The 18,347-nt window shown below is 41.8% G+C and overlaps 1 protein-coding gene across 3 annotated transcripts in view; it reads right to left on the reverse strand.

Moving 5' to 3' along the window:
* Nucleotides 1-17,062, reverse strand: part of jcada (junctional cadherin 5 associated a) — a 31,885-nt gene extending 14,823 nt beyond the window's left edge. Inside the window, exon 1 of one of the 3 annotated variants that reach the window (XM_074693515.1) lies at nt 16,923-17,062. The gene's annotated coding sequence lies outside the window, so the exon portion shown is untranslated. Of the gene's footprint in view, nt 1-16,334; nt 16,505-16,628; nt 16,788-16,922 lie in introns of those variants that run through there. The other 2 variants (XM_074693516.1, XM_074693517.1) reach the window with 2 other exon arrangements.
* Between the last annotated feature and the right edge of the window lie 1,285 nt (nt 17,063-18,347).

Here is an 18,347-nt window from a genome sequence, read left to right on the forward strand (position 1 = left end):
ACGATAGAAGATTGGAAAAATGTTGCCTGGTCTGATGAGTCTGGATTTCTGCTCCACATTCAGATGGTAGGGTCAGAATTTGGAGGACACAACATGAAAGCATGGATCCATCCTGCCTTGTATCAACGGTTCAGGCTGCTGCTGGTAGTGTGATGCTGTGGGAAAATTTTGGGGCTCACTTTGGGCCCCTTAGTACCAACTGAGCATGGTTTAAAGTCCACAGCCTACCTGAGTATTGTTGCTGACCATGTCCATCCCTTTATGAGCACAGTGTACCCATCTTCTGATGGCTACTTCCAGCAGGATAACGCTCCATGTCACAAAGTTGGAATCATCTCAGACGGGTTTCTTCAACATGACAATGAGTTCACTATTCCAGATCTCAATCCAATAGAGCACCTTTGGGATGTGGAGGAACGGGAGATTCTCATCATGGATGTTCAGCCACAAATCTGCAGCAGCTGTATATACCTGATGCTATCAGGTATATGAAACAACATGGATACCAAGAATTAAGAGAGTTCTGAAGGTGAAAGGTGGTCCTACCCAAGGTTTGTCATGAAGTGGATGGTCAGTGTATATTTGGGGGTTTGACTCTCTTTACAAGCAAAGAAGCAGCTGGGGTTTTGAAGAAACTGATGGATCATTTCTGTGAACTTTAAGGCTTACATATTTACTCAGACAGCGGTACTGTTCTAAGCTTTTGTTTGTCCTGTGAATATAGAATAGTTTTTGAGACAACAGCTGCAAAATTTATCATATTGCCATGACCACTGGTATATATCCAGGACAACAATGCAAGTAGCTTAGCACTTTGTAATTCAACATTTTACTTCATGCCCATTGCCCATGGTACATTAGCCTGTGAAATAAGACCAAAGGATAGTGTGGTCAATCAAGACGTTTTGCAAAGTTACACCATCAATTGGCTTTGTAAATCATTACGACAGCAGAGACAAAATAGTACACACATTAAAGTTTGTGTAACAGCATCCAGACAAAAATGGCCCGTAAGTTAAAGATTTTACTCTCCAAAGCATCATTTATTACATCTATCCAGATCTATGAGGGATACTGCGAGGGCAATTCAGCAAAGGATGTTGTAATTATGGTAAGTAAAGCCCTCATAATGTGCAGAGATTTCAAAGGAAACTCACAACAACTAAGAGCTTTCTGTCTGAAAAACGACTCCTCAGTATCACGGGCTGATGAAGAATTGAATTGATGATACCCAGGGTGCATCTGCTCATGATGTAATGCCCTTGATGAAGCCATGCTTGCTGCCTTGTCAACAGGACAGATGCTGCTGCAGCCCACTCATTCAATACTCTCCACTGGAACAGGCTGCCAACAACCTGGCTGTCCTTAATAAGAAATGGCATTCAGGAACAGCAGTGTTAGACTCCATGCCAGAATCAAATGCTGTTCAGACAGTTTAAAAGCCAATCACACTATGATTGTTTAATGGCAGAGCCAAATTGCTTGTTTTCTGTTTCTGAAAAACAGACGGCTGACACAGCCGCAGCAGAATGTATTCAGCAGCAAACAGATTAGCATTTGTTTTGCTTCTTAGCATTTGTTTAGCCATGATAGTCCCATAGAGATGGAAAAATCCATCTATGGAGGGATAGTGACTCAGAGGGCAACATCATACCCCCTCTTTCTTTCCTCCTGCTCCCCCCTCCTTCCTTGTACCTGAACCTTAGGATAGCCCACTAGGTGATTATGGGGATCCAAGAGCGTGAAATGCCGCTCTCTTTGTATGTCTGGCTCCCTAATACGATTATCTTTTTCATTTAAAACCTTAAACCTGTTAGTTTTGGAGGATTGACTCTTGGCGCTTACCCAGTTAATACTTTTGTTGAGTTTAACTCTCTCCGTTTTGTGAGTAACCTAAACAAGAAGAAGCTAGTTCTTAACGACGTGAGAAAAAAAAAGTTTGTTGCTTTATTTGTTTCCAGATGAGCATGCAGACCTGAGACATGCGGACATTTTTCACTGACTGTTTTTCATGAACTGTACTTGAACTTGAGCTGGGCAGCAGGCCAGAGACTGTGTTCAATAAGTCACAGAGTGTGTCTGAAATGCTGTAAATGTCAGCAAAATGGAATCTGAGATGTTTAGATATGTGGCCACTTGTCACTACTGAGGATGAACTCAGACTAGTGCTGAATGAGGATTTTTCTCGACAGTGAAGCCTCCTTTTTCTTAAACTGTAATACAGCACAGCCAACAAGAGGTCATATCATTGACTGTATATTAACATGGACAACACGCCCACATGTCCTCTAGATGTGAAGCCAGATTACCACCCTGATAGATGCAGAAACAAGCTGTCACTCCCCTTTCAAAAAACAAAATACACATTTAACAAACAGACAAAATGTAAAAGCTCCGTCTTGATGGTACAGCCCACATCAGACAAGATTGAGTTGGTCTAGTATGAAAAAAACTCACTGTTATGAAAAGCTTATTGACACTTGTGTTCGTGTTGGTTACACTTTCTCTCACAGTTCCTCCTTTACTCTGATAATCCATTAATAAACAGTAGTCTGCGTGTGCCAACAGAGCAAACAATTATCTATTAGCATAAAATTAAAACTAAACTTCTATGAAATGAGCACTTGACATATAAAAATGATAAGAAATAATGACAGAAAAGTTTTACTGACATGTATTTGGAGTTTTTTGTGTGACACCAGGGGCAGCTTTATGACCTATACTGCAGCCTTATTACAATCACTGCAAGCGCACAACTTTCACTGCTTATTGGCTGTTACCTGAGTCATGGCTCTGCTTGTAACCAATCAGATGGTACCATGGGTGGGACAGTGCTGGGGACTGACATGCTACTGCAGATAGCGGCCAACTGCATCAGAGCCGCCAAAGCACAGTTTTGAATGGGTTTCTTATCAGCCGTTGGACTTAAAAAAAGTAAATAAATAAATTTTAAAAAATGCTGCCAATATGCTTCAAAATGCCAAATTTCGGACAATTAGGGATCAAGTTGTGATAACTTTAGGCTTCTCTAACTTTGTAAAACAAAATCAAATAAAATATATATTTAAACTGTATTATCATTTCATGGTATTATTAATGAGTAAACAGCAGTGAATCAATGAGGAATCAAACTTGCTTATATTACAAGTTGTCATCAGAGTTCATGGTGACACATGGTAGTATCCCCACCTGCTGAGCTGCAGTACTTATCTTCCTTTATCATATTTTAGCTCAGCCTTGAAAGATTTCACAGAGCTTTCGGTATTGATGACGTAGGTCATACACAAGGTTGTTGTAAACAGAGAATAGAATTGAGTTGATAGATCTGCCCTTTGTCACTAAAATTTGATTCTGTATCAGACCGATGCTCGAAAAGATTGGTGCTTCCCTATTCAGGAATAATATATTTTGAACCATTTCAAGTTCAGACTATGGTGACTCAGCTGTGATGCTTTGTTACACAGGATTCAGACGGAGCAGAGACGATTATAAACTGGGGAGACTGTTGGAGAATTTCTGTATCATTACCATCATATTTTTCAGCAGTATGTTCTGTTAAAAAAAAAAGCTAAAACAAAAATGAGCTGCTACTGATATTTATGTAGAAAGCTCATATCAGCTTAAAAGTGTCCTTCAGTTGATATTGTTCAGGCTGCACCTGAGACACACACAGCTTTTAAAGACAATAGCTTCATGAACTGTCGATGAAAGAGTGTGCTAATGAATTGTAACCGTCAGTGTCTTTGACATGCTAGAAATCTTTGCAAATGCAAGAATCCAGGATGGCTATTTTTACAGCCTGATTATTGACCTATTCTCGTGTTTTTCTTTCAGATACAGGCTTCCTCCTCGTATATTTTTAATAATGAACTCGCAGCTGGTTCCCATGCAGCTTTAGAGACGTCTTTCAGATTTTTATCGCCCCTCTTTTCTTCCTCCAGACGAAGCCCGTCCCTCTAACCAGGCCTGAGCTTAATTAAATGAGCTTTAGGTCAGAGGCTAAGCACATTAATATGATAATTTACTTTTGTCATGATATATTCACATTAACCTGTCTTAACTGCACACCCATATGCTGTGTAATCTCACTAAACCTTTAATCTGAGCCAATTGCTCCTGGTGTCATCACTAAATGAGGATTATCTCCATCATCAGTAAAAGTGAGGATTTCCTCCTGTAAAGTGACCTGCCTTTATTCTGTCCCCACCCCCACCCTGCCCCCTTATTCCTCACCCTGTTGACAAGCTCTGTTTAAATAGTGCTAATGCTGTTACGCAATGGAATTACCCATTTTATATCAAATAAAACCTCAGATTCAAGCACCGGTCTGCAACAATGGTGTGCTTTCATCCGCCTAAACACAAACAACATTGTGTTTCACTACAATGCCTCCTTGTGTGAAAAACACTGGTCTTACTGGCGCTTAAATTTGGTAACTGGGAGGGAAAAGTGCAGATCTCCTGCATTTTAATGACACAGCTCACTCAAGAGGGAGAGTAATGATATAGTTTATGGGTAACATATGCTGCAATATAGGCTAAAAATAAACGGAACCACATGAGGGCTGGCATTTCCCTGCAGACAACCCTCACACCCACCTCCACGGCTTCTCTTATCTGCAGCAGCCACTATAACATCATCTGCATTTTCTGCATAGTGACATATGCAAGACTGCTGCTTCTGAGGTCATGTGACCTCAGCCCAGGCCACTGCGTGTTCATCAAAAACAGATATAAGCTTTTTTTTTAGCTGTGCGAGGGAGGGCCTGTGCCCTTCTTACTGGTGGCTACACCCGAGGCAGGCTGCAGGGGCATGACGGCTTGCAGGTTGACAGTTTGGTGTCAGCTCCTTATTCATGGCCCAACTGAGATGAGGGCATGGTGGGGAGGTAGGGAGGTGGGGAGGTGGAGAGAAAGGGACACAGAAACAACAGGGATGGAAGACAATGCAGGACGGAGACCTGGATAAGGCCTCAGGGTGGACAAAAGCACAGAGCAGGAGAGTGTTAGTAAATAGTCCAGATTGCATGCACAGGTTACGGGCTATTTAAAGAGAGCATTTAAGATGTCAACAAGAATATCTGAAGCTGGAAGCACAGAAAGAGGGGATTCAAAACAAACTGAATACCAGTGCTTTAAGTTATGCTGAAGAAGAAACAAAGATGTGTTAAAATAGAACATCCCTTTGAAAGTAAAGGCCTACAGACAACACAAATCTGGATTTAACAGGCTCCAGCATAAATACACCACAACAAAAGAAATCCAGAGCCTGCAAGCAGAAAGATGATTAGCCTGCTTCCCAAAATATTCCACAAGAGCCGCACCTCTGCAACACATTGTTCCCAGTCTCCTTGGATATATAACAACTGACCCGAGTGGGTGTGTACTTGGCTATCCTCTGGCCCGCATCTGTTCAACTGTGCACGCACAGGGGTTTCGAAGGCATGACAGCACATCACATTGAGCAAGCAACGACCGTCTGCAGATTGTTTATCTTTGTGACATCACTATGTCCAGCGCAGGGGCCGTCTCTCTTCCTGAGGAAGTGCGTTGTTTTGTGGACGGAGGAGAGCTGACGGTGTCGCAAATGTTTCCAATCAGGCTCTCGGTGGGCTCCTGTTTGTCCTGGGGAAAGGAGCTAGAGGCCTGTTTTCAGGCGAAGGCCGGAGGAAGAAAAAAAACAGCAACAACAACCTCAAGCTATATTTTACCAGGCCTGACCCCTGGAAAGCACAATGTTCCCTGCTGCAGGTAGACTGTAACTCAGCAGCTCTAAGTGTGGGCCTATTATCTCGGGAGCTGTCTGGCCTTTGGACACTCATCATCCATCAGAAAGAGCCCACTGGGATCAGGGGCCATGAAGCTATAGTTCACTGCAATTATGACTAAACACTGATTCTTAAACACACACAGCTCACGTGATCAATCAAAGAGACATCATATGGACTTAGATTTCATTTTAAAAACATTCTTTGTTTATTTTAGTATGCTGAATATGGACGAACAAAGGCATAAACAGTGTTTACAAGATTTTTTACACCAAGCCCCTCTGGGTTTTGTGTTTTTAAAGATACCATGATATTTGTGAAAGCGTCCTCTTCAAATCAAACCTCATATCCTGATTTAACAACACTCTTTGAAAAGGATATCTAGAAAATATGGGGCAGGGCTGACACCTGAGCTACCAATAGCTGTTTTTTGGGGTCAGGATTCCTGCAGTGTTCTTCAAGGAGCCAAAACTACCTGCCGACTTTTTCCCTCCCCAAACCAAATACACCAGGTTTTCAAAAACCAGTGTCAACACTGAAAACATCAGCGCCATACTTACATACTTAAAGGGCTGCAAGCCAAAGTGACGTGACGCCAATTTTAATGACCCGCCAAACTGATTCTGCCAACATAAATCTGAAAGGATACTGCTCCAGTTTTGATGTACTGCCACAGCTAAGGTATAAAACTCGTCTTATGTGCCGTCTCCAGTGTCCACGCCCTCCTGGTCTAAGAGCATCAACAGGCAGGGCTAGTACATTTTAAGTCAATTAGCTCATGTGGAAAGTTTTAGCCAAAAAAAACACCCACTTTTTTATTTTGTTGAGTATAACCCATGGCAACAGTTGTTTTGCTTTTGTGAATGGCAGCTCACAGACAATAGCATGTGGGTTGCAAAGATATTCCCTGATGCATTGCCTCAGTCCAAGACTTATTACAGTCAGACTGCACTGGCAGGAGAATCAAAGGCAGGATGGGGTGGGGGTGCAGGGTGGTGGGTGGTGGGGTTGAGGGGTTGAGGGGGTGTTATTATTCCACCATATTCCAACACATCACAGCCTGAAACACAACGGATCTGGTTCTGATTCATTTCAGGCGGTCAGAAAACAGTCCAGCCAAACGTTTTTCTTCCGCAGTATCAGTGTCTGATCCAGAGAGGAGGTTCAATAATAGCTGGCTTACGCACAGGAACTGTACAGCTGATACCTCATTAATACAGAATACGAAGCTGTGCAGAAACCAGTCACACACCGGCATTGTGAGGGTAATTATATCAATGGCTTCATTTTCTATTGTACTGCAGGCTTAGTGCAGTTCAGCTGACATGTAGCGATTTGACGTCATTAGATTTCCTTCATCAAAGCACAAACACTGAACTATGGAGGAAGATTCAGGCCAACTGCTCCAAAACAACACAGCTCATGCCAACATTTGACGATTATCATTTCATAAGAGAGAAAAAAAAACATAAGGGAGAGGTTATTAGGCACACTAATCCACCGAGGCTCTGTTCTGAAACACAGTAGGTTTCACCTGCACTGAACTATTTCCATCCCATGCTGTGTTTCTGAGTATGCCAAACTGGCTTCATGGCAATTAGTGTCTGTCAAGGTCTGAGGCCTGCTCGAGATGACGGTGGCATGGTTTATCAGCCAGAAACACAGTGATCAAAGGGTTAGCACGCTCTGGCTTGCTGCTAATCAGATGGACTCTGCATGCCTCTTGCACAGTATCATAAAAGAGACGGTACAAACTGACATGAACACATTTCGTAAAGACGAAATGTGAGCGACAATGCCTTGTAAAGAAAACTGAAGCACGGACTCAGTATCTTTCAGAGCTGGGCTGACGTGAGACTTTTAAGACGCTTAAGCCCCGTTTCCAACAAGCAGTTCAGTTCGTCTTGTACGGCACACATTTTGTGGCGTTTGACTTAAACCGGAACAGGCCTCCAAATTATCACCCAGTACTGCCCCACTTTTTGGTAGGCTACCCTTCTTTTGGGGTGCCAGACCTACCGATATGACCCCAGGAGGTGGAGTTGGAAACCTTGCAGTCTGTTGATTGGTCAAAGAAATGTCACCTCCTGTTGCTGTTTTTCTCCTCACAGCACTCAGCCTTCTCTGAATCAGAGCTTGATTGTGTTTTGTAACAAAGAGCCACATGCCAGTCACAAAGAAGATTTATTAGTGGGGTAATGTGTAGCACTGCTATGCCATCACACTATGACATAGCTGACGCAGGCACAGTTGGTTGTGGAAACGCAAACGGAATCAGGCTTTACTGCTCCAACCCGGACCAAAATGTACTGATCCAAACCAGACCACTTGGTGGAAACAGGGCTTTATAGGTGTCATGTTCATGATCAAGAATCCTTTTAAGTGTCGTAGTTAGGGCTAGTAAAGTGTTGCACTGGAATATAAAAAAGTCCTGAATTTTTCATTGAATTATCATAAAATTTGCCACTTAGGAAGATGTTAAAAAAAAAACTAACTATGCAACTGAATCCAATAATCTGCTGAACAAAAAACTCAGAACTTTAAGGGAAGTAGGAGCATCCTCAAGAAGGCAAAAAGGCCAAAAAGATAACAGAGAAGATGGCAGAATTGATCTCTTCGGACAACCAGCCTATCTCTGCAGCACAGAATGAATCTTTCTGATATCTATTATAGCACAGAAATACCTGGATTTTGATTCATTTTGGGTATGTATAACCCATATCCATCTAGTTTATTAATATCATTTCAATAAGTTATAGACTGATAACTGAAGGGTTTTGTGATTTCTTATTACGCTGATGACACAATTTTATCTAATCCAAAATTACAAATAGAAGTCATTTTCATTTATGTATTAACAAACCTTTACATCCTGCCATGGTAAGTGTATGTATGTAGGCAGTAGGGATACACCAATCTAACTTTTCTGGTCCAAATACCAATACTTGTACCTAGGCTTTGGGCGACAACCAATACAGATACTGATCTGATACCAGTGTTAAATAATAATCTGCAAGCCCTACTCTGGGATAAGACTGGTAATGTTTTCAGTGAAAGACAAAAAACAGGTACATACGACTGAAGTTGATATTTATTTAAACTATTAAGTGCTTAAATGTTTCACAGCAGTTTGGTACAAACAATGCTTAAGAATTTACAGAAATTAGAATTCAGTTGTAAAATTTGTAGGTATGGGTACCTTTCACATATGAAAAGATTCCGGTACCAATGCCTAGTATCTGGCTTACAGTATCAGTACTCAACTGTACCAATTTCCTGTACTTTATTGTGTTTATGTGGTAAAAAAAAATATCAATTTATTTAATAATAAAATCTAATTTTGTTTCAGTTTGGCATAGTTGTGCTTCAATATATAACCTTGTAATGTTGTGTTCATGTCCAGCATGTAAAATCACCTACTCTTCCACTCCCTCAGAGTCACAAGGATGCGTTTAGGTACATAAACATGGTACCTTTTGATTCTACAGGAATCGATACCTGGTACTTTTGGCAGAATTGGCAGAAAAAAAGTTGGTACCTATAAAAGTACCTAATTTGGTACCCATCCCTAAAAATTTGATACCCTCATAGTTTAGCCTTAGTGTCAAGTTCAGACCGATCCTTTCCCACTGATACCCAGTCCAGCTTCAAGGGCCTGGATTAAGGTCAATACCCAAAACCAGAGTAGGATCTGTGCATCCCTAGTAAGCAGGGGGAGGACAAACAACAAATACTGCTGGAGCAATCGCCACAAATCGACGTTTCTCATCATTTACATTTAAAACAGCGATGAGTCTTCATTCCTACTTGCAGCCTTCCTGCAGTTGTTTGACTGAAGGAACCATTTCAAGAGTTTACTCGGCGTAAGATCACATGCACCTATACATTTAATCAAAACAGCAGTGTAACCTGCTCAGAAGAGATGCTATTCCGTCTCCTCTCCTCTTCCAGTCGAAGCACAAATAGACTTTCCATGTGATCAGCTCCCTGTCCAGAAGATAAATGTCTGCCATCTATTCAGAGGAGCTGCTGTTATTATTTAAGCAACAGTTTGATATCAACAAAGGAGGAAGAGGGGATGAGTGCATAAAAGCTTTTGTGGCATCGCTACCTGGCGGCAAATAACCTTACTGCTGGCGCACAACTCCAGGATGAGAAGGCTACGGATGAACAACTGTGCGTAACTACTCATGGATTTTAAGATGTGGCTTGCTTAGAAAAAACACAGGTGGAAGACAATCAGAAACACTGTTTACATGGGATGATTTATATTTTAATCAAATAAAATGTCATTCAGATAACAATTGGAACATTATGCGCCATGTAAACTCAACTACTAATCTAAAGGCGTTTAACAAAACTGTGTGAGTATGCTGCCTCAAGTTTTATCACAACAAACTTTTAAATTAAGGAACTGTGATTCTTCAAACCTAGTAGAATCTGCCTGGAACTCAGTAAATGAGAAAAACACTGTTTGAAAGGTGTTTGCAGGAATTGAAGGTGTTTTGTTCAGAACTCCCGAGTTCCCTACCCCCCCCAGTGGCTAAAGCAGCATGCACACCTCCCTCAGCCTCATGGATGATACAAACAACAACAAGCTGAGGAAGATTGAAAAGACAGAGAGCTGATTAGACTGGAAGGCTGACATGAAATAGTCTTACATAAAATAAAATCACAACAGTCTCTGCCGGCAATTCTTTGTCAACTAGGAACCTCCACTTTGGCCCTGTAGGCTGACACTGTTGTTTGTTGTGTCAGCTGACAATCAAATGTTTGCTGAGGATGAGTGACAGGTGACACTCCATTTTACAGTTTTTATCAGCCTTCGCTTTCCCATGTTAAATGCTCCACCTGCACAATGAAATGGAGTTCACCCAGTGTCAATCTGGTGACGAATGTGAGGTTGGCTGAGCAGGGCAGAGGATAAACAAAGAGATATGACGATCCAAAGCTTCTTCTGTTTGTAGTTTTTCAATTAATGTGTTCACAGTAGGGACACACTCTCTCCCTCATCACCTGCTGAGCCTGTGTTAGGATATCAGACCTGAGGGGCAGAGTGATAAGAGATTGTCTATCATCCTTTAAAGATGGATTCCGAAAATAAAAAAAAGAAAAATTTAAAAAAGAAAAATGTGAAAACAGCATCAAGCTGGGAGGTCTCAGACGAACCTGAGCTGCCCACTCAGGTATGATCTCTGCATGAAAAAAACAGTATGCTCACTAATTACACTATATTGTGTAATATTCTGACTGCTATCAAATAATTGAACCATCATGTTTCTCCTGAAAGACTTTTTCATATCCTGGAGGCATTTTATCAACTGGCTCTCGTGTGAACCACTGTCTTCTCAACTCTGCTGCATGTGCTGCAGACATGGTTTGAAGTGCAGTGATCAGTGAGTTGCTGCAGGACAAACAACAGGACGACATGGTTTCTGACTTTTTTTACTGCTACATTTTCCAGTTTTTTTAGTGGCAATTATCAAAAAGATGCTGATTCTTGAGCTGCAAAAACTGGTCTACGATTGATTACACTCACTATAAAAATTAATCAAAATGGAATTTCAGGAGTCAAAGTGTTGTAATATCATTGCTGTCATACATTAAAATCAAATACCAGGCAGTTCACAGCATGAGATGCTGTTACTGGATCCTTTATGGACAAAGATTGCTAAATTTATACATAAATATTGATCAGGAATTATCTCTCCAGCCCTAATGGCACTGTGTGCTGACCGAGGCTCTTCATCTCCAGTTTGGACAGCCTGACAGATCCTGGGGTCTGTACTAGAATGAGGGATTAACACATCCGGGATCTGTTACTTGGGTTGACTTAACGAGACATTCACAATCCTGATAAGCGGTAAGGCAGAGCTTAATATCAACTCATTTAGTGAACCAAGAGTTTTCCAGTCTTGATCAGTGCATTCACATTAAAGGGGTGGCATTTGCAACGTCCGACCAATCACAAACATGGAGAAACCCTGGTGATTTATCCTGGTAAGAAGTGAACCAGCGTTGTAGGATGGAAAACCCAGGTTTAAGCCTGAAATTATCAGAATGAGAGAAAATTCAGCTTTGTAGAACAGAATTTTGGAGTCTAAGGTCTGATAACGTGATTTACAGAAATAAAAGTTCACCTGGGTCTTCTTCCCTCAATGTTGTAGACAGTTTTTCAGGATTTGAGTCACAAACTAGTGTCAAAGCTCTAGTCTAACAACAACTGCACTTCCTTGTTACCTGCTCACATGACACAGAGCTGACCAATCAGAGGCAAGAACCTAACGGGTAAATGCAGGTAAAACTAGGAAAGCAAATTCAACAGATGTCGCTCACAGATAAGTTGTAGAAAAAATATTAAGAAAAAAAAAGTAAAAAGTTTATGAATTAACAAAAAAAAAATCATGATCTGACTTCACTGTTAAAGGTTTTCATATAGAACAGGTACAATGGAATCTAAATGGTTAATGCCTTGTAGCTTTTTATAATCAGTAATTAACCACTTTGTGTTTAAGATAACCAACAACAGTTGATAAACTTATCATGTTAAATGTTAATCTGTAGAAACAACCATCATAAATTCTTTTTAGTACCACACTGTTTTTGGTTATATCATTCAGTATGTCATTTGCTGAGTCATCTGTTTAATTAACTGACAATAAAAGGAAGGAGTACTGACATCAACATAGATCAAAATGGGCTGAGTTACACAGGTTGAATTTAACAGGTGTACTCTTTATTAGGGCTGGGATGATATGCTATTCCCATGATTTGATTCGATTACGATTTTTGGGGTTCTGATTTGATTCAAATTTTTAGTTTGCTTTTTTTTAACATCAGATTGCTGAAAAAAGTTAAATGATGACGATGAAAATGTTTACAGACTGTATCAGGAGCCATATTTTCCTATAAAATGTACATCACTTGAGTCGGAGAGAAACATTTCACCCTCTGTTGGAGAAAAGTGGTAACTTTTTTCCAATCCAGTTTATAATCATGGACTGAAATGAAGAATCTGAATTTGAAAAATAAAATGACAAAGAATCTTGATTTTGATATTGTCAAACAAAAAAATCTGACACATGGTTTTTCAATCTTTTCTCCCACCCTTGCTCTTTAGCCACTAAGGTCAAGTCCAAAAAAGGCATGTACACAAAATAATCATGATTAATCATGATTAATCGAAAAATAAATGATAGATTGATCATTATCAAAAACAATCATCAGTCTCAATCTTAGTGTAAAGTCTACAAAAGGGTATTTTTAACAGCAATATACAGACACAACATGTCACACCTCAGCCCCCTCCAAACTGAATTATCATCAAAGCCTCAAAAAAAATTGCATTTGTCAAACTCTTCAAGAGTTTTCGTGAGCTCTTTCTCGGACAGCTGATTCGATGGTGAGGAAGTGCTGACCGTAACTCAGTGTTTAATATCGAATCTTAATTACAGTGATAGAGATTACAAAAAAGGGTTGTAACTAAAAACGTGACCCAAGTGCTGCTGTGATGCCTGATCAGCTGAACTAAACTGAACGGTCAGGGTTATATCCAGGGCTTCATCACAGCACAGTCGTGCAGCTGGAGCACAGGAATAGCAAAGCAGGCCGCACAACCATCTGCCAAACACATGAACATCCACCAGCTACATCACAACAACACGAACGCTCGCTACGTTTTTCTCTTCCTCAGAATCACTGTCCTGCTTTCTCGCTCTGAAAGGCACAGAGGCAGATGTCAGTAGCCTTCACACGTTTCTGGCTGGCTACATCCACCAGTCTGCTTCCTCCTGCCTGCGTCACCTCTGCTCTGACATCACATGTGACATCAGGCAGGACCTCCGAGGGGATCCCTGTAGCCGGGCAAACATTAGATGACTTTCAAAGGCTACAGCCACAGCTACCCAATGGCAGGAAAACTAATTTTCCTGATGCACTTGGCCTAGAAATTAAAGAGAGGAGAGACAGAGGAGCGGGAGCGAGGGGAAGATAATCTGTCCAACCTGCTGAAACAACGAGATCACACACATATTACTGGAAAGGGAAAGTCTAGCCCTGGGATAACCAGACTGCCTGCAACATCAGGAAGTTATCCAAGCCCACACTTATCGCTGGACCACTCCTGAAAGTTGAACTGGTATGACTCATTTCATAGCCGTGGAGGGCCCCATCCAGATTTGCTGACCAACCCTTTCCTTCACTGCTGGAAGGAATTAATGAGCTGCTTCCCTTCCTTCTTAATATGCTCCCTGTCCCTGCACACCCCCACCCCCCCTCAGGGCATCTAACATGGTCTTGTGTTCACACACCATCCCAGTCTCAAGGATGTGTGAAAGACCTACCACAAAACACACACACACTCGGAGTCAAGATAACTCTTCCCCCTTTCTTTAAAAGTACACATGAAAAGATGCTGCTGGTGCTGTAATCTGCATTATTCGCTCTTCTTAACTCGTCAGCTGTTATCTCTAAATCCATCGCGCGCACACACACACAGTCCGGAAAATGCATCTTTACTGACATTTACTGACAGCTTCTGAAGCAAGCTCACTGAGCTGTGAAAGGTCTTTGCAAGAAGGAACAGATCACTCCTGGGCAACAGTACTCCCATAAACACTGGGGACGTAATTCACAAGTTCCAGCACTGTGGATGTGACTTACAATATTTGCTGATACTGCTTCGGTTTGGGCCAGAAAGGATTTGAATTGATTCACCGATCAATATGAGGTGTATCATCAACTCATTTATGAGGAATCTGTCAGATTTATATTAAATTTCAAAAGAGTAAAACTAAAACATGATTTAAGCAACTTCAATAACACATTTTTGCAGTCAACCCATGAGGAAATAAATAAACAGAGCTCTGCCTTCACTAGAAAGTGTCACATGTCTTACGTTTAGGTGCAAAACTTCACACTCAGGTCAAAGCTGTGGGTATCACAGGTTTGCTGTGATTCCTCAGTGTTTTATCTTTAACAGCAGCGTCTGCATGAGGCATGCTTTCTTTCCATGAAAACCACTTTCTGTGAAAACCAAAATATGTCCATGAGGCTGATTTAATCCTGAGGGGAGAGTAAATAGAGCTGATATGATCAAATATCAAATATCTGAGCAGCACAGACCTACATAATAAAGCTTTATCGGAGCGTGATGATAAGGATGCATGTTCGTATATCTTGTCTTTGGTTTAATTTTGTCAACAAATTCATAAAACCATGATATAAACTGCATGGATAGTATCCTTTGATTGTCTTTTATGATACGCTTTGCACAGTCTGCTCTGCTGCACGTTTTAGAGCACTACAGCTGAGCAGATGGAGGTATTCCTGTGTCAATATGCTCTGTATTCCCTTATTTAACTGTGTGGTATCTGTATCAAAAACCCTGTATCAGTCCAACTTTAAATGACACCTGAGGCCAAAAAAGACCATCCTCCAGAGAAGCAGACTGAGCAAAATTGGTGGAATAAACTCAGAAAACATCACAAACATCCACACGTTGGATCACAGAGCTCCCACTCCTCTCTTAAGCATTTAAGTGGAAACATAATCTTGAACTTGAACGGCTCAGGTGAAGTCTTGGCTTTGACAGCCTGGCCTCTAGAGGCCCCTAAGTGACAGTAACAATTTATGTGCCAGACCTTCCAAAATTAAAGCCATTAAGCAACACTGTGACATAATTAGAGGTGCAAGCAAAGTGCAAAGCAGCAGCAGCAGTGTTTCACCCATCCAGACTTGCAGGCTATTAAATATTACTGTGCTGTAAAAACCTTTTAAGTTCAGTGTTCATTATTAAAACGTAAATCTGAGTCATAACACTATTTACCAATTTCTGCACACTGGAAGCAGGATTGCTGTTTAGGCTGTGTAGTCATGCAAGATTGTGAGGCAGTGCGTGCAGGAGGAGGAGGAGGCTGCATGGGGGAAGGAGAAGAGAGGTCAAGCAGCAGCCATCATCATGCAAACAGCAGGTGTGACAAAGTGACAACATGCAAACATCAAAGCGAGCTCAACTTGGCATTAAACCATTTGCCAAAGGCTGTTTGAGAGCTCATTTCCATAGCCATTTGGTGTTCCTGAGCAGAACCGGGAGCTGCACTAACACTGGACCCGAGTGCGGTCACCGTGTCGTTATGAAATGATTGACAGGCTTGGCATGAAGCTAGCCCCCGCTGGATCCTTCCGATGCAGGTTGCTGCTGTAGCCATGTAGCCTGCATGGCCCCAATGCGCGCAGATCACAGATGCAGATGCCAAAGTCGCCAGCAACATCTGTCTTTTTCAGCTTAACGTACTTATTCTAACAGGATTCAGGAGTTTATACGAACAATCACAGGTCCTGGGTTTGCTGAGGGAAATGAATGACCTACTATGCAGACAGCAGCCTCCAACTACCACAGAGACAGTCATTTATGCTTTGTTTTATAACTCCATGATGCGCACTGTCGCCTATCACAGCGAGCTACGCTGTGGATGGAGGAAATGAAAGGGAAAGGAATTCCACAAGTTAAAATGGAATAAGAGTTAAAGCTGTACAAAGGAACCAAAAGTCCCGATCGGATACAAACCATGCCTAAAGTATCCCACTACAGTCCTCCATCTGTGCTCTCCTTCATATGAATACCGACTCCTGCTGTTGGACACATAAACTGCGTATTTTGTGGGGAGTTTGGCCTCTCTTCCACAGCCAGCTCTCTGAACAGCTCTCTACAGCGGGGCTAACGCTAGCCAGGCTAGCTCCATCAGCAATCTTTAACCTTCAGATGAGAGGAGCGCGTCCGCAAACAGTGGCAGGCTCCATCGCACAGGCTTCAAGTTGAGAAAAAAAACAAGAGACCTCCGTCCTCCCAGCAGCCCTTCACCTTCTAATGCCGCGTCCTCGAAGTGCCACAGTCCTGTCCTCAATCCTGTAATCCCGGCGGAGGAGGCAGGGACAGCCGGGCAGGAGGCAGCTGGCTCGGCTTGGCTGCAAGTTGAGGGAGCGCTGGAAATGTTGAACGCGGAGCAGATGCGACTCTCAACCTCTGTCTGCTCCTCCGAGGCAGCTGTCCGCCTCCGCCGCCACACATGTGTCGGTGTTTCTCTTACAGACACACACATCTGACGAATACCAGGGTTTAAAGACGGCGTGTCGCCAGACTTGGAGCCAGTCTTACCTGTGAAATGCGTCGTTCCGTAGCCGCCTAGTCCCCAGCGCTCATCCCCGCCGCTGCTCTGGACGGACTGAGCTGGAAAGTGCTGAGGGAACAGCCCCTCTACAGCACAGCGCCGAGGAAACATCCCTCCTCTCCAGCGGGGAGGCAGCTGGATGCTGCTCACAGATAAGGTCACTCTGCATTTCAAGAAAATCACATCCAATCCATCCATCTATCTATAAAAATATTGATCCAGCCTTTGGAGGTTAATTACCTGCACAGCAAAGACATGTCATAAAACCTCCTCACATCCTGTTTGATGGTTTGTGCTGTGTGTCACTTTTTGTTTATGTATTATGACTCCGAGCCAATTATAATAAACATAAAGTTCCTGTGGAGCCTCAATCATAACTCACTCTAAGCCCATTTAATGAATATATTTGACATGAAAACTCCTGTTAGTCTCAGCCGTAATGGTGATATGTTAACATAATTTTCCTCAAAACACTGAGTTACATAACTTATGTAATCTGGGAGAGACATTATTATTAATTTGGGAGAGTTAATTTGCATATTGTGCCAAACAAAACTGTATCAGAGAAGCTTGTGGAGATCTAAAAGAAGAGCTAATGGTAGCCTGCATATGAATCCAAATATCATATTTTCAGGAAATAAGCTGATTTGTTTATTGACAGTGGTCCTATAAGAGTTGGTTAAAGCTCCTGTAAGGAAATTCTATTAGCTTGATAATAAAAACAGATGGAGTGCCTGATCATTTAATTTAAGACAAGTTGAAAAGTTGCACAAATTTACATTTTGGAGTAGAGCTTCAAATGCAAAAAGGAGATGAGGGTGAGACCAAATAAGATTTTGAATGGCATTTTATTAAAAACGAGAGTTAAAGTAAAATAGTCTGTTTATCAGCTGATCAAAAGTTTAAGACCACTGCCTTTAAAAGACAAAATCTGCAAAATTTGTGAACTCAAAGTCATTTTCTGTCAGATATTCACTCTGTCTTGACCTCGTGATGACAAAGGCTAAAAATCTTTCTATCTGTGAATGTGGTCACATTGTTGAGCTGCATCAGCAAGGCCTCTCACAACATACCATTGCTGCTGAGGTTGGACACAGTACAACAGACATTTTGAATTCCTTCGAAGATCCTGAGGGTTATGGAGCAAAAAAGTCAAGACCCCAAAAACTTTAACTAGAACTGAGCCAATGAATCTGATTGACTGTCTGTCAAGATGCGGGATGATCCTCGACCCAGATTAAGGTCAAAATGAGCCGACTGCAGCCCAATAAACATCAGACGCAATCTGAGAGAGAAGAGCTTTAAGAAGAAAACACGTCTTCAAAGACCTCGTCTCCTTCAACGCCACAAACTCACCGTTTGGACTTTTTCAGAGAGCAGCAAACATGGGACACTGAAAGGTGAAGAAAGTT

This window comes from Halichoeres trimaculatus, unplaced genomic scaffold (genome assembly GCF_033239565.1).
Source record: "Halichoeres trimaculatus isolate MK-OKI-2021-1 unplaced genomic scaffold, fHalTri1.1 fHalTri1_scaffold_18, whole genome shotgun sequence".
Lineage (NCBI taxonomy): Eukaryota > Metazoa > Chordata > Actinopteri > Labriformes > Labridae > Halichoeres > Halichoeres trimaculatus.